Raw genomic sequence first — 7,500 nt, forward strand, 5'->3', positions numbered from 1 at the left:
TGTCGCACGTTAGACGCGGACAGGCTACCGCGGGTCTCTCGATCATCCAGGCCGGCAAAGTATACCCTCGGTAAAAAAATTTTACGAGGGTGAAATTTTCATCGTGGTGTCGCACGTTAGACGCGGACAGGCTACCGCGGGTCTCTCGATCATCCAGGCCGGCAAACTATACCCTCGGTAAAATTTTTTTACGAGGGTGAAATTTTCATCGTGGTGTCGCACGTTAGACGCGGACAGGCTATCGCGGGTCTCTCGATCATCCAGGCCGGCAAAGTATACCCTCGGTAAAAAAATTTTACGAGGGTGAAATTTTCATCGTGGTGTCGCACGTTAGACGCGGACAGGCTACCGCGGGTCTCTCGATCATCCAGGCCGGCAAACTATACCCTCGGTAAAAAATTTTTACGAGGGTGAAATTTTCATCGTGGTGTCGCACGTTAGACGCGGACAGGCTATCGCGGGTCTCTCGATCATCCAGGCCGGCAAAGTATACCCTCGGTAAAAAATTTTTACGAGGGTGAAATTTTCATCGTGGTGTCGCACGTTAGACGCGGACAGGCTACCGCGGGTCTCTCGATCATCCAGGCCGGCAAAGTATACCCTCGGTAAAAAAATTTTACGAGGGTGAAATTTTCATCGTGGTGTCGCACGTTAGACGCGGACAGGCTATCGCGGGTCTCTCGATCATCCAGGCCGGCAAACTATACCCTCGGTAAAATTTTTTTACGAGGGTGAAATTTTCATCGTGGTGTCGCACGTTAGACGCGGACAGGCTATCGCGGGTCTCTCGATCATCCAGGCCGGCAAAGTATACCCTCGGTAAAATTTTTTTACGAGGGTGAAATTTTCATCGTGGTGTCGCACGTTAGACGCGGACAGGCTACCGCGGGTCTCTCGACCATCGAGGCCTTCAAACTATACCCTCGGTAAAATTTTTTTACAAGGGTGAAATGTTCATCGGTAAGCCGCACGTTAGATGCGGACAGGCTACCGCGGGTCTCTCGACCATCGAGGCCGTCTAACTATACCCTCGGTAAAAAAAATTTACAAGGCTGAAATGTTCATCGGGAAGCCGCACGTTAGACGAGGCAGGCTACCGCGGGTCTCTCGACCATCGAGGCCTTCAAACTATACCCTCGGTAAAAAATTTTTACAAGGGTGAAATGTTCATCGGGAAGCCGCACGTTAGATGCGGACAGGCTACCGCGGGTCTCTCGACCATCGAGGCCGTCTAACTATACCCTCGGTAAAAAAAATTTACAAGGCTGAAATGTTCATCGGGAAGCCGCACGTTAGACGAGGCAGGCTACCGCGGGTCTCTCGACCATCGAGGCCGTCTAACTGTACCCTCGGTAAAAAAAATGTACAAGGCTGAAATGTTCATCGGGAAGCCGCACGTTAGACGCGGACAGGCTACCGCGGGTCTCTCGACCATCGAGGCCGTCTAACTGTACCCTCGGTAAAAAAAATTTACAAGGCTGAAATGTTCATCGGGAAGCCGCACGTTAGACGAGGCAGGCTACCGCGGGTCTCTCGACCATCGAGGCCGTCTAACTGTACCCTCGGTAAAAAAAATGTACAAGGCTGAAATGTTCATCGGGAAGCCGCACGTTAGACGCGGACAGGCTACCGCGGGTCTCTCGACCATCGAGGCCGTCTAACTATCCCCTCGGTAAAAAAATTTACAAGGCTGAAATTTCCATCGGGAAGCCGTACGTTAGACGCAGGCAAGCTACCGCGGGTCTCTCGACCATCGAGGCCGTCTAACTGTACCCTCGGTAAAAAAAATTGACAAGGCTGAAATATTCATCGGGAAGCCGCACGTTAGACGAGGCAGGCTACCGCGGGTCTCTCGACCATCGAGGCCGTCTAAATATACCCTCGGTAAAAAAAAATTTACAAGGCTGAAATGTTCATCGGGAAGCCGCACGTTAGACGCAGGCAAGCTACTGCGGGTCTCTCGACCATCGAGGCCGTCTAACTGTACCCTCGGTAGAATTTTTTTTACCAGGCTGAAATGTTCATCGGGAAGCCGCACGTTAGACGAGGACAGGCTACCGCGGATCTCTCGACCATCGAGGCCGTCTAACTGTACCCTCGGTAAAAAAAAATTTACAAGGCTGACATGTTCATCGGGAAGCCGCACGTTAGACGAGGCAGGCTACCGCGGGTCTCTCGACCATCGAGGCCGTCTGACTTTACCCTCGGTAAAATTTTTTACAAGGGTGAAATGTTCATCGGGAAGCCGCACGTTAGACGCGGACAGGCTACCGCGGATCTCTCGACCATCGAGGCCGTCTAACTGTACCCTCGGTAAAAAAAAATGTACAAGGCTGAAATGTTCATCGGGAAGCCGCACGTTAGACGAGGCAGGCTACCGCGGGTCTCTCGACCATCGAGGCCGTCTAACTATCCCCTCGGTAAAAAAAAATTTACAAGGCTGAAATTTCCATCGGGAAGCCGTACGTTAGACGCAGGCAAGCTACCGCGGGTCTCTCGACCATCGAGGCCGTCTAACTGTACCCTCGGTAAAAAAAATTGACAAGGCTGAGATATTCATCGGGAAGCCGCACGTTAGACGCGGACAGGCTACCGCGGATCTCTCGACCATCGAGGCCGTCTAACTGTACCCTCGGTAAAAAAAAATTTACAAGGCTGACATGTTCATCGGGAAGCCGCACGTTAGACGAGGCAGGCTACCGCGGGTCTCTCGACCATCGATCGAAGCCGTCTAACTGTACCCTCGGTAAAAAAAATGTACAAGGCTGAAATGTTCATCGGGAAGCCGCACGTTAGACGAGGCAGGCTACCGCGGGTCTCTCGACCATCGATCGAAGCCGTCTAACTGTACCCTCGGTAAAAAAAAATGTACAAGGCTGAAATGTTCATCGGGAAGCCGCACGTTAGACGAGGCAGGCTACCGCGGGTCTCTCGACCATCGAAGCCGTCTGACTGTACCCTCGGTAAAAAAAATTCACAAGGCTGAAATGTTCATCGGGAAGCCGCACGTTAGACGAGGCAGGCTACCGCGGGTCTCTCGACCATCGAAGCCGTCTAACTGTACCCTCGGTAAAAAAAATTCACAAGGCTGAAATGTTCATCGGGAAGCCGCACGTTAGACGCAGGCAGGCTACCGCGGGTCTCTCGACCATCGAAGCCGTCTAACTGTACCCTCGGTAAAAAATTTTTACAAGGCTGAAATGTTCATCGGGAAGCCGCACGTTAGATGCGGACAGGCTACCGCGGGTCTCTCGACCATCGAGGCCTTCAAACTATACCCTCGGTAAAAAATTTTTACAAGGGTGAAATGTTCATCGGGAAGGCGCACGTTAGACGCAGGCAGGCTACCGCGGGTCTCTCGACCATCGAGGCCGTCTAACTATACCCTCGGTAAAAAAAATTTACAAGGCTGAAATGTTCATCGGGAAGCCGCACGTTAGACGCAGGCAGGCTACCGCGGGTCTCTCGACCATCGAAGCCGTCTAACTGTACCCTCGGTAAAAAAATTTTACAAGGCTGAAATTTTCATCGGGAAGCCGCACGTTAGCAGGCTACCGCGGGTCTCTCGACCATCGAAGCCGTCTAACTGTACCCTCGGTAAAAAAAATTCACAAGGCTGAAATGTTCATCGGGAAGCCGCACGTTAGACGAGGCAGGCTACCGCGGGTCTCTCGACCATCGAGGCCTTCAAACTATACCCTCGGTAAAAAAAAATTTACGAGGGTGAAATTTTCATCGGGAAGCCGTACGTTAGACGCAGGCAAGCTACTGCGGGTCTCTCGACCATCGAGGCCGTCTGACTATACCCTCGGTAAAAAAAAATTTACAAGGCTGAAATGTTCATCGGTAAGCCGCACGTTAGACGCAGGCAGGCTACCGCGGGTCTCTCGACCATCGAGGCCGTCAAACTATACCCTCGGTAAAAAAAATTTTACAAGGGTGAAATTTTCATCGGTAAGCCGCACGTTAGACGCAGGCAGGCTACCGCGGGTCTCTCGACCATCGAAGCCTTCAAACTATACCCTCGGTAAAACTTTTTTACGAGGGTGAAATCTTCATCGGGAGGCGCACGTTAGACGCAGGCAAGCTACTGCGGGTCTCTCGACCATCGAGGCCGTCTAACTACACCCTCGGTAAAAAATTTTTACAAGGCTGAAATGTTCATCGGGAAGCCGTACGTTAGACGCAGGCAGGCTTCTGCGGGTCTCTCGACCATCGAGGCCGTCTGACTATACCCTCGGTAAAAAAAATTTACAAGGCTGAAATGTTCATCGGGAAGCCGCACGTTAGACGAGGCAGGCTACCGCGGGTCTCTCGACCATCGAAGCCGTCTAACTGTACCCTCGGTAAAAAAAAATTTTACAAGGCTGAAATGTTCATCGGGAAGCCGCACGTTAGATGCGGACAGGCTACCGCGGGTCTCTCGACCATCGAGGCCGTCAAACTATACCCTCGGTAAAAAAAATTTACAAGGGTGAAATGTTCATCGGTAAGCCGCACGTTAGACGCGGACAGGCTACCGCGGGTCTCTCGACCATCGAGGCCGTCTAACTATACCCACGGTAAAAAAATTTTACAAGGGTGAAATTTTCATCGGGAAGCCGCACGTTAGACGCAGGCAGGCTACCGCGGGTCTCTCGACCATCGAGGCCGTCAAACTATACCCTCGGTAAAAATTTTTTTACAAGGGTGAAATTTTCATCGGGAAGCCGCACGTTAGACGCAGGCAAGCTACTGCGGGTCTCTCGACCATCGAGGCCGTCTAACTACACACCTCGGTAAAAAAAATTTACAAGGCTGAAATGTTCATCGGTAAGCCGCACGTTAGACGCAGGCAGGCTACCGCGGGTCTCTCGACCATCGAGGCCGTCAAACTATACCCTCGGTAAAAAAAATTTTACAAGGGTGAAATTTTCATCGGTAAGCCGCACGTTAGACGCAGGCAGGCTACCGCGGGTCTCTCGACCATCGAAGCCTTCAAACTATACCCTCGGTAAAACTTTTTTACGAGGGTGAAATTTTCATCGGGAAGCCGCACGTTAGAATAGTACAGCAGGTCTCTCGATGAAACGATCACATTTCATGTAACGTAACGTAACAAAGGCAGGCATCGTACACCCTAACCCTAAGCCGCCTCTTGACGATGCACGTCCCTAACCCTAACCCTAACCCTAACCCTAACCCTAACCCTAACCCTAACCCTAACCCTAACCCTAACCCTAACTAAAACCCTAACCCTAACCCTAACCCTAACCCTAACCCTAACCCTAACCCTAACCCTAACCCTAACCCTAACCCTAACCCTAACCCTAACCCTAACCCTAACCCTAACCCTAACCCTAACCCTAACCCTAACCCTAACCCTAACCCTAACCCTAACCCTAACCCTAACCCTAACCCTAACCCTAACCCTAACCCTAACCCTAACCCTAACCCTAACCCTAACCCTAACCCTAACCCTAACCAGTCCGTGTCAGGACCCGAGCTGTCCTTAGTCCTCGATACGTTAGCCTGGTTTCGTTCGCGAATGTCAGGTCCATATGGACATAAGCATGGTATTCCTCGATACGTTAGCCTGGTTTCGCGAGTGTCAGGACCATATGGACATAAGCATGGTATTCCTCGATACGTTAACCTGGTTTCGCGAATGTCAGGACCATATGGACATAAGCATGGTATTCCTCGATACGTTAACCTGGTTTCGCGAATGTCAGGACCATATGGACATAAGCATGGTATTCCTCGATACGTTAACCTGGTTTCGCGAATGTCAGGACGTAAGCGGGACTTGTTAATTTTTGTTTTCCATGCCTTAACCGACCGCGGGTTGGGGACGACCACGTACACTGACACCCGCGGTAGCCCGCTAGCCAGGCCGTTCACGTCCCTTTACCAGCGGTAGCCCGCTATCGGGTCGACCACGTACACTGACACCGCGCGGTAGCCCGCTAGCCAGGCCGTCCACGTCCCTTTACCCGCGGTAGCCCGCTATCGGGTCGACCACGTACACCGATACCCGCGGTAGCCCGCTAGCACGGCCGTCCACGTCCCTTTACCAGCGGTAGCCCAGTATCGGGTCGACCACGTACACTGACACCCGCGGTAGCCCGCTAGCCAGGCCGTCCACGTCCCTTTACCAGCGGTAGCCCGCTATCGGGTCGACCACGTACACCGACACCCGCGGTAGCCCGCTAGCCAGGCCGTCCACGTCCCTTTACCCGCGGTAGCCCGCTATCGGGTCGACCACGTACACCGATACCCGCGGTAGCCCGCTAGCACGGCCGTCCACGTCCCTTTACCCGCGGTAGCTCGCTATCGGGTCGACCACGTACACTGACACCCGCGGTAGCCCGCTAGCCAGGCCGTCCACGTCCCTTTACCAGCGGTAGCCCGCTATCGGGTCGACCACGTACACCGACACCCGCGGTAGCCCGCTAGCCAGGCCGTCCACGTCCCTTTACCCGCGGTAGCCCGCTATCGGGTCGACCACGTACACCGATACCCGCGGTAGCCCGCTAGCACGGCCGTCCACGTCCCTTTACCAGCGGTAGCCCAGTATCGGGTCGACCACGTACACTGACACCCGCGGTAGCCCGCTAGCCAGGCCGTCCACGTCCCTTTACCAGCGGTAGCCCGCTATCGGGTCGACCACGTACACCGACACCCGCGGTAGCCCGCTAGCCAGGCCGTCCACGTCCCTTTACCCGCGGTAGCCCGCTATCGGGTCGACCACGTACACCGATACCCGCGGTAGCCCGCTAGCACGGCCGTCCACGTCCCTTTACCCGCGGTAGCTCGCTATCGGGTCGACCACGTACACTGACACCCGCGGTAGCCCGCTAGCCAGGCCGTCCACGTCCCTTTACCAGCGGTAGCCCGCTATCGGGTCGACCACGTACACCGACACCCGCGGTAGCCCGCTAGCCAGGCCGTCCACGTCCCTTTACCCGCGGTAGCCCGCTATCGGGTCGACCACGTACACCGATACCCGCGGTAGCCCGCTAGCACGGCCGTCCACGTCCCTTTACCAGCGGTAGCCCAGTATCGGGTCGACCACGTACACTGACACCCGCGGTAGCCCGCTAGCCAGGCCGTCCACGTCCCTTTACCAGCGGTAGCCCGCTATCGGGTCGACCACGTACACCGACACCCGCGGTAGCCCGCTAGCCAGGCCGTCCACGTCCCTTTACCCGCGGTAGCCCGCTATCGGGTCGACCACGTACACCGATACCCGCGGTAGCCCGCTAGCACGGCCGTCCACGTCCCTTTACCCGCGGTAGCTCGCTATCGGGTCGACCACGTACCTTCTCAGCCGCGGGTAAGCCCGATGAAAAAAAAAAAAAAAAAAAAAAAAAAAAAAATTTCCCATCCCATCGCATGCGGTAGCCCCGCTATCAACGTCGACCACGTACCTTCTCAGCCGCGGGTAAGCCCGATGAAAAAAATTTTTTTTTTTTTTTTTTTTCCCCCATCGCATGCGGTAGCCCCGCTATCAACGTC

Source organism: Mytilus trossulus, chromosome 13, assembly GCF_036588685.1.
Source record: "Mytilus trossulus isolate FHL-02 chromosome 13, PNRI_Mtr1.1.1.hap1, whole genome shotgun sequence".
Taxonomy (NCBI): domain Eukaryota; kingdom Metazoa; phylum Mollusca; class Bivalvia; order Mytilida; family Mytilidae; genus Mytilus; species Mytilus trossulus.